Genomic DNA, 16,288 nt, shown 5'->3' on the forward strand with positions numbered 1-16,288 from the left:
CATCGTAGCTAATAGTCATTGATGGACCTATCCTCCATGAATTTATCTAGTTCTTTTTTTGAACCCTGTTTTAGTCTTGGCCTTCACAACACTCTCTGTCAAGGAGTTCCACAGGTTGACCGTGCATTGTGTGAAAAAATACTTCCTTTTGTTTGTTTTAAACCTGCTGCCTATTAATTTCATATGGTGGCCCCTAGTTCTTCTGTTATGAGAAGGAGTAACTAACACTTCCTTATTTACTTTCTCCACACCAGTCATGATTTTACTGAACTCTATCATATCCCCCCTTATTCATCTCTTTTCCAAGCTGAAAATTCCCAGTCTTATTATTCTCTCTTCATACGGCAGCCATTCCATACCCCTAATCATTTTTGTTGCCCTTTTCTGAACCTTTTCCAATTCCAAGATATCTTTTTTTAAATGGAGCGACCACATCTACACGCAATATTCAAGATCTGGGCGTACCATGGATTTATATAGAGGCAAGAGGATATTTTCTGTCTTATTATCTATCCCTTTCTTAATGATTCCAAACATTCTGTTGGCTTTTTTTGACTGTCGCTGCACATTGAGTGGATGTTTTCAGAGAACTATCCACAGTGACTCCAAGATCTCTTTCTTGAGTGGTAACAACTAATTTAGACCCCATCATTTTATATGAATAGTTGGGATTATGTTTTCCAATGTGCATTACTTTGCATTTATCAACATTGAATTTCATCTGCCATTTTATTGCCCAGTCACTCAGTTTTGCGAGAGTATCCCTTTGTAACCCTTCAAGTCAGCTTTGGACTTAACTGTCTTGAGTAATTTAGTATCATCTGCAAACTTTGCCACCTCAGTATTTACCCCTTTTTACAGATCATTTATGAAGATATTGAATAGGACTGGTCCCAGTACAGAAGCCTGGGGGACACCGCGCTATTTACCTCTCTCTACTGTGAAAACTGACCATTTATTCCTACCCTTCATTTCCTATCTTTTATCTAGTTACCAACCCAATACCAAAGACATAGGAAGACTCATCCAGAGTTTGAGAAAATTGATACCAAACAACTGATATGGATTGGCTTTTTTTATACTGAAGGCAAAAATGTGCTTGTGAGAAAAGATAAAACAAATGGACTGCCTATCTTTTTTTAAGTATCAGAGGGGTAGCCCTGTTAGTCTGAATCTGTAAAAAGCAACAGAGGGTCCTGTGGCACCTTTAAGACTAACAGAAGTATTGGGAGCATACACTTTCGTGGGTAAGAACCTCACTTCTTCAGATGCAAGATGTGAAGTTCTTACCCACGAAAGCGTATGCTCCCAATACTTCTGTTAGTCTTAAAGGTGCCACAGGACCCTCTGTTGCTTTTTACAGATTCAGACTAACAGGGCTACCCCTCTGATACTTAAAAAAAGATAGGCAGTCCATTTGTTTTATCTTTTCTCACAAGCACATTTTTGCCTTCAGTATAAAAAAAGCCAATCCATATCAGTTGTTTGGTATCAATTTTCTCAAACTCTGGATGAGTCTTCCTATGTCTTTGGTATTGGGTTGGTAACTAGATAAAAGATAGGAAATGAAGGGTAGGAATAAATGGTCAGTTTTCACAGTAGAGAGAGGTAAATAGCGCGGTGTCCCCCAGGCTTCTGTNATGGATATAAACTGGCCATCAGGAAGTTTAGACTTGAAATTAGATGAAGGTTTCTAACCATCAGAGGAGTGAAGTTCTGGAACAGCCTTCCAATGGGAGCAGGGGGGCAAAAGACATATCTGGCTTCAAGACTAAGCTTGATAAGTTTATGGAGGGGAAGGTATGATAGGATAGCCTAATTTTGGCAATTAATTGATCTTTGATTATTAGCAGAACATATGCCCGATGGCCTGTGATGGGATGTTAGATGGATCTGAGTTACTACAGAGAATTCTTTCCTGGGTGTCTGGCTGGTGAGTCTTGCCCATGTGCTCAGGGTTTAGCTGATCACCATATTTGGGGTCAGGAAGGAATTTTCCTCCAGTGCAGATTGGCAGAGGCCCTGGGGGGTTTTCGCCTTCCTCTTCAGCGTGGGGCACAGGTCACTTGCTGGAGGATTCTCTGCACCTTGAAGTCTTTAAACCATGATTTGAGGACTTCAGTGGCTCAGACATAGGTTAGGGGTTTGTTGCGGGAGTGGGTGGGTGAGATTCTGCAGCCTGCTTTATGCAGGAGATCAGACTAGAAGATCAGGTCCCTTCTGACCTTAAAGTCTATGACTTTATGATTCTATGCAAAGTCTTGTGTAGTGTGTAAGAAGCTCCAGAGAGCTGCCCTACATATCTCTAGTACAGGTACATCTTGCAGAGATGCAACAGAGGTTGCTTGCACTCTGGTGGAATAGGCCCTCACCCTCTCCACAGGAGAGATGTGAGCTAATTGGTAACAAAGGATAATGCAGCCAGAGATCCATTTAGAAAGTCTCTGCAGAGATACAGCTTCATCTCTTGATATCTCTGCTATGGCAACAAAACACCTAGGTGTCTTTCTAATTGTTTTTGTTCTTTGTAGATAAAAGGCTAGTGCTCTTTGGATGTCTAGAGAATGAAGTGTTCTCTCCTCTCCAGAGGTGTGCGGTTTTGGAAAAAATATCAGTAAGTGAATTTTTGGCGGGAGTGAAGAAATACCTTTTTTTTAATGAAACATCATATATGGTGGGTCTACCATGAGTGATCCCAGCTTGCTAACCCTTCTGGCTCGTGGTATAGTGACTAGGAAGGCAACTTTCATTGAGAGATGGGACATAGAACATGTAGCTAAAGAGTCGAAGGGAAGTTTGAGGGGAGATGAAAGAATGAGATTGAGGACCCATTGAGGTATTGGCTTCACCAATGGTGTGAAGGATCTGATAATAAGTCCCTTCAGGAATCTAGCCATCTTGGAATTAGTGAAGAAAGTGTGATTCTCTATAGGGGGATAAAAAGCATCAACTGCTGTTAAATGAACCCATAGGGAACAAATAGAGAGACCTGATGTAAAGAGCTCGAATAATTGTAATTTTATTTGCAAAACTACATTTTTTCCCAATAACTTTTGAAATAGATGCTCAGGGTAAAAGGTCTTCCAGGAGTTTAGCTACAATGTTAAACTAACATTAAAATAGCATAAGAAAGTGATATTTTCTAATTTAATTATCTAGGGTTTGGCTTCATTTAACACATAATGAAGTTATAGATCAGAAATTGGCTCCACTGGGTGTGAGATTTCTATCTGAAGAGAACTCTGCTCTTACTCTCATTTCTGTGTTAGTGAAGCCCAAAAAGAATATTTCATAAAATGATATGTTTTGTTAGGGAAATTGGATTAACTATATGGTCTTCTGCTCCCAAACATGTCCCAACCAGAAAAGAGAGGTTCACCTGCCAACAGAAACATCATCCAGAAAACGGATTTATATTAAAACAATTAACAGTTCAGGAAGTTAGAGAATTTTCATTGTACTAGACAAACTAATTTGGAGTAGATAAAAGGAAAATGGTAAACCTGATTATGAGTTTACTCCAGTTTTACTTCAGGGTTACTCCTGATTACAGCATAATCCCTGATACTGCACCAACAAGCATAGGCCCCTATGCCCATGTGAAATCTCAGTAGAATGGGTGGGAATTCAGACAGATGCAGGGGACTACACTCATGGGTCTCAGTGCCGAATTTACACTTAAGTGAGATCAAAATCAGGCCTTTTCATTTTGAAAGCCATTTGAATAACATTTCAATATTTATATCCTACTCATTTTAAATCCTTAGACAATAGAGTTGATCCCAACAATTACTAATGGTATATCAGGTTGTACATCCAGTGCAGGCTCTTTTATTTTAAAGAAAGTAAAAATGTATTTTTTAAAAAAGGCAACAAATCAGTATTTCTTAGAATATTACAATAATAATAGAATTAGTATTTTGCTGCAACCTTTTCTCCTCTAAAAATATCTGTATTCATAGGAGTATCCCCATTTAAGTCAATGTAGTAATTCCCTGTGATAAGGGTTTGGAGGATCAAGTCCTGAGAATAACCATCTGTGTTGCTTATATTTTATTCCCAGATATGGTTGTTCTCCAGTAAGGGAGAATGCAACACCAACAGATAACCCAAGCTATTTCTAAAGGACATGCAAAGCCACTGACTGCTTAGGTGTAACATTTGATGGCAGTTGCTCCAAAACTTTGATTTAATCCACCGCTCTCATCAGGACCATGGGATCCCTTGTGCAAATTCCAGCTGACATGTTAGCACTGAGACTGCATGACAACTGGTTACAGCAGAACTTGCCAGTACAAGCCATTCATCCAACTCACGGAGTTTGTTCTAGCTACCTGTCTCCTGTTTTAAAACACATGCTGAGATGCAGCCCCTCCCCCCAGCATAAAAGATTTCACTAACATAGTGCTAATTCTTATTGTTGAAATTCTTCTTTCCTTATTAGCAGACAAACTGCTGAGTCTTCTCCATATATTAAAATGTAATGCAAAATAGTCTCAGTTAAACTGAACTGTAGCTGTTATCATTGTACTTGATTTGAATCATTTTTCTTGATCCGTATAATAGTCTAATAGGAGTTTTGCCTGAAACTGGACTGTAGGATTTGGCACTTCTGTATATAAACACACATTTATTTATTTTGGTAATATATTATAGTCTATTATTTATGTAACAGCAATAAATCAATTTCACTATAAGAATTAATGGTGTAGCATCAGGACTCGTAGTTCTGATCACAAGAATTGCAAAATCTGATTTAGGTTTTTTAACTGTCAATTCTTTTTAAATTGCTGACTGTGCAAAATGGAGACTTTTTTTATTAACTGAAATCTGTATCATTAAGTTCAGCAGCAGGATAAGACAGACTAGCAGCAGCCCACAAAGGTGATGCTAAGAACCTAGTCCTGTAACGCTGCTGACTAGTCACAGGTACTGACTGTACATCAGAAGGTGCTTGTCTGCTAAAGTTTGCATGACAGTATCAATGACGAGATCGAGATTGAATTGTTTGTTCATGTCACGGGACTTTGATATAAAAATAAAGGATCAGATCATGACTCCATATCTGAACACAGAGGGGACCCTAAAGAGGTAGACCAGCTGCCTTTGCAGAACTGCCCCTTCACAATCACCACTCCCAATAATTCTGAAAACACTAGGGCTGGACTGCCAAAGCAGGGCTAAAGGTAAGGTATCTCCATAGAGGTGTCCTTGCGAGTTTCCTCCATATTGTTCCATCTACAGGCAGGGTATGCTTAGTGTGGATGAACCTGGTCCAAAAGAGAACAATGGGAGGCCACAGTCCCCTTGGGCAGAGGCCCTGTGAATTTTCACTAGCAATGTGTCACTGCCATGTCTGCCATTCCCTTGTAGCATGTTTCCAATTGCACTTCTCACCAGGGATTCTCCTGCTTGCAGCTCCCCAGGCAGCTACTTGAAAGGGGGTGGACAACTGAGAGGATGCACTGCAGAGCTGGTACTGGTAGACCTAGAGAAAAGACAACGTGCGTCCCTTAGGCCCACTCTGGTTCGTGCCCCCATGCCCATGCAGCTACTGACCCATCAGAGAGCCTCTTTTCACACAGGATAGAAGGGTGAGATCCCTGCACAAAGGATCCCCTTCATATGCAGATCTTGGGACACAATCTGGCCCTTACTTCCCAAAGGGTCTTTAGTGTTAATGTGATATTTAGACAGTATACTTGCAACTGATTTGATTTAGCTTCTTCTGAAATTAACATAAAACAAAGTTGAGTTCACCACTGAAAACTGTTGTAATAAATCTCTGCAATTTATGACACTCTTCCCAGTGTATAATATAAAAGAAATAATCAACAGATGGGCCTGCAGTTGTAGTGCAATAGCTGTATGCCTCGCATGCATAGTGAGTTATAAGGCTGGAAGCCCAGTTATTGCTGTACTCAGGAAGGAAATAACCCATTCAGGAAATAATAACATTGACTTTCAGAAGGAGAAAAACAGCCATGAAGTTTTGCTATACTCAGATGAGTAGAGAACTGTGCAAAAGCTGCCAGTTTTGCTTTGCCTAGGTTTCAACGAACTTTGCCAGCAGGTTGGTTTGCTTTGCTCGGTTTCTCACCAATGAGTTTCAGGTTCACAGGAATTTGAAAACACAGAGTCAATAGGGAACTGGCCATGCTTTGTTAATTCCCCTCGTCCCTTGCACACATTTAATTTCCTGCTGTCCTCTTAGGTTATATAGGAGGCAGTGGCGTAGGTATCCTGTATTACTGTGCAGCTCATTCAGAATCATCTCAGGCCACACTGTGTGCCAAAGGGAAGCAAATGGACTCTGTGGAGGCTTGCTGCATTACTTTGGAGGTGGCTTACCTGCCCTGAGAGATAAGGGGAAGATGCCTACTTTTGCTGGCTCCCAACAGTAGGAAGATGGGGAAATTGTGATGGAGGCCTCAAAGCTGCAGATTCATGCCCACAGGCATTCAGCTTTGCTCCGTGAATACTTGTCCTCCCCTCTCACAACACAAGGGTTATAGTAATCCTTCCGGAGCCACAGCCGGGGTAAAATGGGGATCAAGATGGGTCTCAATGTATTTGTGTGTTGGGAGAGTTGGGTGTGAGTATGTTCTTCCATTTTTCTCCCTCCTCCGCTAGCCCAGTAGCCCATTCTCTCTTCAGAGATGATGGTTCCATTTGGGGAGCACAAAATCCTCCAAGGCTGATTGTCAATGAGCTACAGCGAGGAAAGACCTTCCAACACGGAGTCGGAAAGGCTCTCTTCATGTGCTTCCAGAGCCCAGGGCTGAGTAACAGATAGTGCTAGCTGATCAGGGGACAGGATCTGGTGGGGCATTTCTAGCCCTGAAGGGGGATTTCACCCTCAAAATATGTACAACGTTCTGTGGCAGCAGAATCATGCTGTGCCATAGAGCTCTGTGCCATGGAGTCTGATAGGTTCTGGATTTTCCTCTTATTCTCCTATTTCTGGGCCTGAGTTTCAGAAGAGCTGAGCACCCACACGTCCAGCTGGCTTCCATTACAATTCTACACAGTCAGCACTTCTGAAAATGACTGTGTAGAATATTTCTATTAACTCTATTAATAAAGAAAGATGCTTGTTAAGGCAATGATCCTTCTGCAATTATAATTAGAGAGTATATCTGATCTGACCCTCCCGGATTCCAAATTATATTTATCCCTCACATTTTTCAGTATTTTGTGCAGCACTTCTTAGCCTGATTAGGATCTAAGAATAAATAAATTTGTTCCAATTGTCCATCTTTCAGTTGAAAAGGAAATGCATTTCTGTTTTGACATTTCCTTAAAAAGGATCAGACGGTTCTCTTGACTTTTGTGCAGTGTCCTAGGTCAGTTGGAAACGCTCTAATTACTCTTATGAGCTGTGGGCTAAATTCTCCTCTCACTTACACTAGTGCAACTGTACTAAACACAGAAAAGTTGTGGTGATGATAGTGATAGAGAATTTGGCCCTATTGCTTTCCATGTAGGAGTTGTTCATAAAAATAAAATATTTGTCCTCCATGCCAGTATATATGGCAACAATTCCCTCCTGTTTTTGCCTACAGGTGGTGAACATGGGACCAGATTAGTGACTTCATCAGAATGGTAGAGGATTTGAGAAGGGAACAATTAATTAAGGGCCAAAGAAGGCTTCTGAATGCATCATCTAAGAAAGAAACAGTGTATGTGTGGACTAAAAACAGTGGGCCAGATCCTCAGGGTGTAAATCAGAGTCTCTCCATTAACTTCAATGGAGTTATGCTGATTTACACCAGCTGAGGATCTGCCCAAATACTCTTGAAGGTATGTTAATTCAAAATCATCAGAGATTTTGTGAGCAAAGGAGAAGATGGTTCCTTTAAGGCCTGGCCTACAATCAAAGTTGTATCAAGGAAACTAAAGTATTGAAGTTATTCCAGTTTCGTTAAACCAGTCCAACTTTGTGTGTGGACACTCTTATATTGGCTTAAATCCAGCTGATATTAGTGCACATTCACAGGCGCAAACTGAACCAATATAAGCCAGGTCCAAACCAATATAAAAGTGCACACATACAAAGTTGTACCTGTTTAACTAAACATGGTTGTTAAGCCATTGCAATATGTGTTTGTAGATAAGGGTATGTCTACACTACAAAAATAGGTCAAATTTATAGAAGCTGGTTTTATAGAAATCGGTTGTATACAGCCGATTGTGTGTGTCCCCACATAAAATGCTCTAAGTGCATTAAGTCGGCGGACCGCGTCCACAGTACTGAGGCTAGCATCGACTTCCGAAGCGTTGCACTGTGGGTAGCTATCCCACAGTTCCCGCAGTCTCCGCCGCCCATTGGAATTCTGGGTTGAGATCCCAATGCCTGAATGATGCAAAACAGTGTCGCGGGGTGTTCTGGGTACATGTCGTCAGGCACCTCCCCCTCCGTCAGAGCAACGGCAATCGATTCGCGCCTTTTTACCTGGGTTACCTGTGCAGACAACATACCATGCCAAGCATGGAGCCCGCTCAGCTCAGCTCACCATCACCAGATGTCCTCTGGGTGCCGGCAGATGTGGTACTGCATGGCTACACAGCAGCAGCTAATTGCCTTTTGGCAGTAGATGGTGCAGTATGACTGGTAGCCTTCATCAGCGATCTGGGTGCTAGCAGACGTGGGGCTGACAGACGTGGGGCTGCATTGCTACACAGCAGCAGCCCCTTGCCTTTTGGTAGAAGATCGTATATTACGACTGGTATCCGTCATCGTGGTACTGCAGTGGCTGTCAATCATGGGCACCTGGGCAGTCTCAACGATGATGGCTATCAGTCGTAGTATGCTATTTTCTGCCAAGTGCCCAGTATTTTCTGCCAAGCACCCAGAAGATGCCAAGGGCTATCAGTCATGCTGCACCGTCGTCTGCCAGCTTAAGATGTAAAAAATAGATTTGTTCTGTATTCATTTGCTTCCCCCTCCCTCCATGAAATCAACGGCCTGCTAAACCCATGGTTTTGAGTTCAATCTTGGGGGGGGGGGCTATTCTGTGTGACAGTTGTTTGTGATTCTCCCTGATTCACAGCCACCTTTGTTGATTTTAATTCCCTGTACCTGTACGCCATGTCATCACTCACCCCTCCCTCCTTCCCTCCGTCCGTCAGATACTAGTTTCGTGCCTTTTTTCAAACCAGACGCCATAGCACTGGGATCATAGAGCCCGCTCAGATCACTGCGGCAATTATGAGCACTATGAACACCACGCGCATTGTCCTGGAGTATATGCAGAGCCAGGACATGCCAAAGCAAAACCAGGACCAGCCAAGGAGGCGATTGCAGCGCGGCGACGAGAGTGATGAGGAAATTGACATGGACATAGATCTCTCACAAGGCACAGGCCCCAGTAATGTGCAAATCATGGTGTTACTGGGGCAGGTTCATGCCATGGAACGCCAATTCTGGGCCCGGGAAACAAGCACAGACTGGTGGGACCGCATCGTGCTGCAGGTGTGGGACGATTCCCAGTGGCTGCGAAACTTTCGCATGCGTAAGGGCACTTTCATGGAACTTTGTGACTTGCTTTCCCCTGCCCTGAAGCGCCAGAATACCAGGATGAGAGCAGCCCTCACAGTTGAGAAGCGAGTGGCGATAGCCCTGTGGAAGCTTGCAACGCCAGACAGCTACCGGTCAGTCGGGAATCAATTTGGAGTGGGCAAATCTACTGTGGGGGCTGCTGTGATCCAAGCTGCCAGGGCAATCAAAGACCTGGTGATATCAAGGGTAGTGACTCTGGGAAACGTGCAGGCCATAGTGGATGGCTTTGCTGCAATGGGATTCCCAAACTGTGGTGGGGCGATAGACGGAACCCATATCCCTATCTTGGCACCAGAGCACCAAGCCACCGAGTACATAAACCGCAAGGGGTACTTTTCAATGCTGCTGCAAGCCCTGGTGGATCACAAGGGACGTTTCACCAACATCAACGTGGGATGGCCAAGAAAGGTACATGATGCTCGCGTCTTCAGGCACTCTGATCTGTTTCGAAAGCTGAAGGAAGGGACTTTCTTCCCGGACCAGAAAATAACCATTGGGGATGTTGAAATGTCTATAGTTATCCTTGGGGACCCAGCCTACCCCTTAATGCCATGGCTCATGAAGCCGTACACAGGCAGCCTGGACAGTAGTCAGGACCTGTTCAACTACAGGCTGAGCAAGTGCCGAATGGTGGTGGAATGTGCATTTGGATGTTTAAAAGCGCGCTGGCGCAGCTTACTGACTCGCTCAGACCTCAGCGAAAAGAATATCCCCATTGTTATTGCTGTTTGCTATGCGCTCCACAATATCTGTGAGAGTAAGGGGGAGACATTTATGGTGGGGTGGGAGGTTAAAGCACATCGCCTGGCCGCTGATTACGCGCAGCCAGATACCAGGGCGGTTAGAAGAGCACAGCAGGGCGTGATGCGCATCAGAGAAGCTTTGAAAACGAGTTTTGTGACTGGCCAGGCTACAGTGTGAAACTTCTGTTTGTTTCTCCTTGATGAACCCTCCGCTCCACCCCCCCACACCCGGTTCACTCTACTTCCCTGTAAGCCAACCACCCCACCTTTCCCTCCCCCTTCGAGCACCACTTGCAGAGGCAATAAAGTCATTGTTACTTCACATTCATGCATTCTTTATTAATTCATCACACAACTAGGGGGATAATTGCCAAGGTAGCCCGGGATGGGTGGGGGAGGAGGGAAGGAAAAGGACACACTGCAGTTTAAAACTTTAACTCTTATTGAAGGCCAGCCTTCTGATGCTCGGGCAATCATCTGGGGTGGAGTGACTGGGTGGCCGGAGGCCCCCCCACCGTGTTCTTGGGCGTCTGGGTGAGGAGGCTATGGAACTTGGGGAGGAGGGCTGTTGGTTACACAGGGGCTGTAGTGGCGGTCTCTGCTCCTGCTGCCTTTCCTGCAGCTCAACCATATGCTGGAGCATATCAGTTTGATGCTCCAGCAGCCGGAGCATCGACTCTTGCCTTCTGTCTGCAAGCTGATGCCACCTATCATCTTCAGCCCGCCACTTGCTCTGTTCATCCCGCGATTCAACCCGCCACCTCTCCTCTCGTTCATACTGTGCTTTTCTGTAGTCTGACATTGACTGCCTCCACGCATTCTGCTGTGCTCTTTCAGCGTGGGAGGACATCTGGAGCTCCGTGAACATGTCATCCCGAGTCCGCCGTTTTCTCCTTCTAATCTTCACTAGCCTCTGTGAAGGAGAAACATTTGCAGCTGGTGGAGGAGAAGGGAGAGATGGTTAAAAAAGACACATTTTAGAGAACAATGGGTACACTCTTTCACGTTAAATTTTGCTGTTCACATTACACAGCACATGTGCTTTCGTTACAAAGTCGCATTTTTCCTCTTATATTGAGGGCCTGCCGGTTTGGTCTGAGAGATCACTCACGCAGTGCCAGGCAACAGATTTCGGCTTGCAGGCAGCCATGGTAAGCCACAGTCTTTTGGCTTTTTTAACCATCTTAACATGTGGGAATGGTTTCAAACAGTAGCGCCCTCATTTCCCATACCAAGCACCCGTTGGGTTGGCCATTTAAAATGGGTTTGCAATGTAAAAGGAAGGGCTGCGGTTTCCGGGTTAACATGCAGCACAAACCCAACTAACCTCCCTCCCCCCTCCACACCCTATTATCGGGGATGATCACTTCACCCCTCCCCCCCCACTGCATGGCTAACAGCGGGGAACATTTCTGTTCAGAAGAGCAGGAAGGGGCACCTCTGAATGTCCCCTTAATAAAATCGCCCCATTTCAACCAGGTGACCGTGAATGATATCACTCTCCTGAGGATAACAAAGAGCGATAAGGAATGGATGTTGTCTGCATGCCAGCAAATACCGGGACCATACGCTGCCATGCTTTGTCATGCAATGATTCCAGACTACGTGCTACTAGCCTGGTGTGGTGAAGTGTCCTACCATGGCGGACGGGATAAGGCAGCCCTCCCCAGAAACCTTTTGCAAAGGCTTTGGGAGTACATGAAGGAGAGCTTTCTGGAGATGTCCCTGGAGGATTTCCGCTCCATCCCCATACACGTTAACAGACTTTTCCAGTAGCTGTACTGGCCGCGATTGCCAGGGCAAATTAATCATTAATCATTAAACACACTTGCTTTTAAACCATGTGTATAATTTACAAAGGTGCACTCACCAGAGGTCCCCTGTGTGCCCTCAGAGTCTGGGAGCATGACTTGGGTGAGCTCGGGGGTTACTGGCTCCAGGTCCAGGGTGATAAACATATCCTGGCTGTTGGGGAAACCGGTTTCTCCGCTTCCTTGCTGCTGTGAGCTATCTACATTATCTTCATCCTCATCTTCCTCGTACCCTGAACCCGCTTCCCTGTGTGTTTCTCCAGTGACGGAGTCATAGCACACGGTTGGGGTAGTGGTGGCTGCACCCCCTAGAATGGCATGCAGCTCTGCGTAGAAGTGGCATGTTTGCAGCTCTGCCCCAGACCTTCCGTTTGCCTCTCTGGCTTTGTGGTAGGCTTGCCTTAGCTCCTTAATTTTCACGCGGCATTGCTGTGCGTCCCTGTTATGGCCTCTGTCCTTCATGGCCTTGGAGACCTTTTCTAATATTTTGCCATTTCGTTTACTGCTACGGAGTTCAGCTAGCACTGATTCATCTCCCCATATGGCGAGCAGATCCCGTACCTCCCATTCGGTCCATGATGGAGCTCTTTTGCGATCCTGGGACTCCATCATGGTTACCTGTGCTGATGAACTCTGCATGGTCACCTGTGCTCTCCACGCTGGGCAAACAGGAAATGAAATTCAAACGTTCGCGGGGCTTTTCCTGTCTACCTGGTCAGTGCATCTGAGTTGAGAGTGCTGTCCAGAGCGGTCACAATGAAGCACTGTGGGATAGCTCCCGGAGGCCAATAACGTCGAATTCCGTCCACACTACCCCAATTCCGACCCGCTAAGGCCGATTTTATCGCTAATCCCCTCGTCGGAGTTGGAGTAAAGAAACCAGTTTAAAGGGCCCTTTAAGTCGAAAGAAAGGGCTTCGTCATGTGAACGTGTCCAGGCTTAATTCGATTTAATGCTGCTAAAGTCGACCTAAACTCGTAGTGTAGACCAGGCCTAAGACCTAATTTCCATTCCCCTCCTTTCCTCAAAAAAAACCTTCCTTCTAGGGCAAACCTAGAATCCACTGTGCGTGAGCAAGAAATGTTATCAGTGACTGTCACCGGTAAAACATGCTAGTTAATGTAACAAAATGTTCTGACATGAGTGTCAGACACAGTCAGCATGTCCCTTGGTATAATTTATTACTTATCATGCTTAAGCAGTGATATACACAATTAGGTCCTAAATTGGAGGGTATTGCCTGTCCAGCATGGATTTGTGTATACCCTTGCACATTCCACATTCACAGTACTATTTGAACAAGAATGCGTATGAGAGAACATTTTGTTTCCCAGCAATTGCATATTAACAATTATTGTTGTGGTTACCAGCTTGCTACAGCAACAGTGGTCAAATAGCTACAGTTTGTGCTGCCTTTTTTCAGATGACTATCCTATATTTTTGGCTTGCACACAAGTATTGCATAACAGAGATTAACCACGAGCAAGAGAAATGTTGAAAACGTTCACACTTTGGTTGTACATCGTGAAAGTCAATGACTCCAGCTTTTCTTTTTTTGCAAAAGTCAGCTGCTTTGGTTTTTCTGCCAGTAGACATACCAACATCTTTGAACACCCACAAGTACCAATTCATTCATATTCCAGATTTTCCGTGGGATTTCGTTTCTTGTCAGTAGATAAATGAGAGTCATCATTAACCACCTCATCTCCTAAAAACCCAAGACCATGAACTATCTCTGCAGATAAAATCAACAGGTTTTTTTTCCATATTATTGTCCAGAGAAGCATACTGATTAGTTTTAGTTTAGTGGTCTTTGGGTCACTCACCCGCAATCTGGAGAGCAATGCAAACTATGTTTCCATGAACATTAAGCGGATGGTAATTTCTGGCTATTGATTACCTGTTGAGAAAATACTGTGTATTCAAATGAAATATACATAACTATACATCTATCTGTGCAAATGGAACAGAGTAGGCCAAATGTAACCCTTCTGTAACAGCTACACTGACGTTCAATGGGCTAGAACAGCATTGTCTAGACCAAATTCCCAGTTGAATAAGAGCATGCAACCATGATTGCAACAGTCACAGAGACAAACCAGGAATGAATGTGGCCCAGTTTCTAAGTCCTGGGGCATAGACTGTGGCTTCCAGTATCTGTGCATACTGTAAGTACTCAATAAATAATACAAATAATGTAATGGATGTTCTAGAAAAGTCGGTCCAAATGCACCTGTCCCTGTTCCTTCTATTGGTTTGTCCTATACTAGATACATGCATGTATCATATTTATTTGATACACCTAATGATATGGATATCCTACAGATTTTGCTTCTGTGGGTGGCAGGTGATGGGGTTCATTTTTTTTGTTTGTTTTTTGGTGGTGGTGACTTAAAACATCTTAGCTTATTGATCTTTCACACACTCACACCCTCCAACTGTCTGATGGTGAACCCAGCAAGACAACATTAAAGCATCAGTTCTTGTCAAACTGTCTGTACTGGGCTAGCTTGATTATCACTTCAAAAGTTTTTTTTCTCTTAATTAATTGGCCTCTCAGAGTTGGTAAGACAACTCCCACCTGTTTATGCTCTCTGTATGTGTGTATATATATCTCCTCAATATATGTTCCATTCTATATGCATCCGAAGAAGTGGGCTGTAGTCCACGAAAGCTTATGCTCTAATAAATTTGTTAGTCTCTAAGGTGCCACAAGTACTCCTGTTCTTCTTTTTGCGGATACAGACTAACACGTCTGCTACTCTGAAACCTATGGAGAGATATAAAGTTCGGGGGGAACTCTCAACTTACTTAACTCTCAAGTGAAACTAAATTTCTGAGGAAATCTTGAGCATGAGCCTTATGCTTGAATACTCACAGCATACTACTCCAGTGATAAAGATCTCTCAACTTTAAACAGGGCTGATCCATATCACAATATAGTTTTGATTTACAGTAGCCCTAAGACTCAGGCTTTAAGCTATGTGTTTCAATGAATGTTTAAATTGTCAGTCACCAATTATAGTTGTGCTTTGAAACTCTGGCATGCTATTGTCGTGCTTATATTCATTCTCGGTTTCTGTGAAGTGTATATTACTGCCTTGTTGCAGTGGTTGTTGTTGTTTTTAATAGACAATGACACATACTTTGCCATGGGAAAAGAAGAGCAGAAAGCAAAAGATTGCTGTTGAAATATTACTGAAACAGACCCTTTCCTCTCCTAGAAAATGCATTTTACATTTGCATGAACTCTTCTTCTCTCCCACATTCTCTCTCTCTCTCTCTCTCACACACACACACACAGTTCTGATTTCAGTTATAATCAGATTTGTTGTGGAGAGCCCCAGGGTTACTAAATTGTTCCAAATTCCCAGTCACCTGTGTTGGGGAGAAGAATGCTATTTGCCTCCCTACTATGTGTAGTTTGTAGAGTTTCTCAAGGTCCCTTCCAGTCCTATGATTCTATATGGAGCTGACTAACAACCACATTAAATTCTGAGGCCTAACAGAAGAATTCTTACTCAGCCAATGGACAAACTATCATAATTGCACCTCCACACTTATCCATTACTCCCAAGTTAGGGGTACCTCTTTTTCTTTGGAGTGATGACAATCTATGCTTTTGTGCTATGCAAGTCCCAAACTCTAAGTCCTACTATGAAAGGAAGGCTGGATGCAGGAAGTCAGGGGAGGGCCTTCCTGACACCTGTCTAATTAATCAGGGCACTGGAGTGCAGACTTCCTAGCCGATAGCCAACCATGACTCAAGAGGGAAGGGCTGGTTTCTTCCAAGATGGCAAGAGCCAACCTGCAGGCCTATGAAGTAAGAAGAGCTCCACAAACTACCATATTATTTATGGTTTTTTAATGAAATTCTCACCTAACAACCCTAAGGGCTCAATTAAGGGCTCCTAGAGCCAGAGCCAGGGCTGGCTCCAGGCACCAGCCAACCAAGGAGGTGCTTGGGGCGGCACCTGGAGGGGGGCAGTGCTCTGGCCGGTCGGGGAGAGCGGGGCCCCGGCCGGGCTCGCCACCCTCCCCTGCCGCGTTCCCTGCCGGGGGCAGCAGGAGGCTTTTTTGCCTGGGGCGGCAAAAAAGCCAGAGCCGGCCCTGGCCAGAGCCAGGTTGTGCGGGAGGATGTGTCCTGCTTAATGGGTGATGGCTAGAGTCAT

The sequence above is a fragment of the Trachemys scripta genome, chromosome 9, assembly GCF_013100865.1.
Source record: "Trachemys scripta elegans isolate TJP31775 chromosome 9, CAS_Tse_1.0, whole genome shotgun sequence".
NCBI classification, from domain to species: domain Eukaryota; kingdom Metazoa; phylum Chordata; order Testudines; family Emydidae; genus Trachemys; species Trachemys scripta.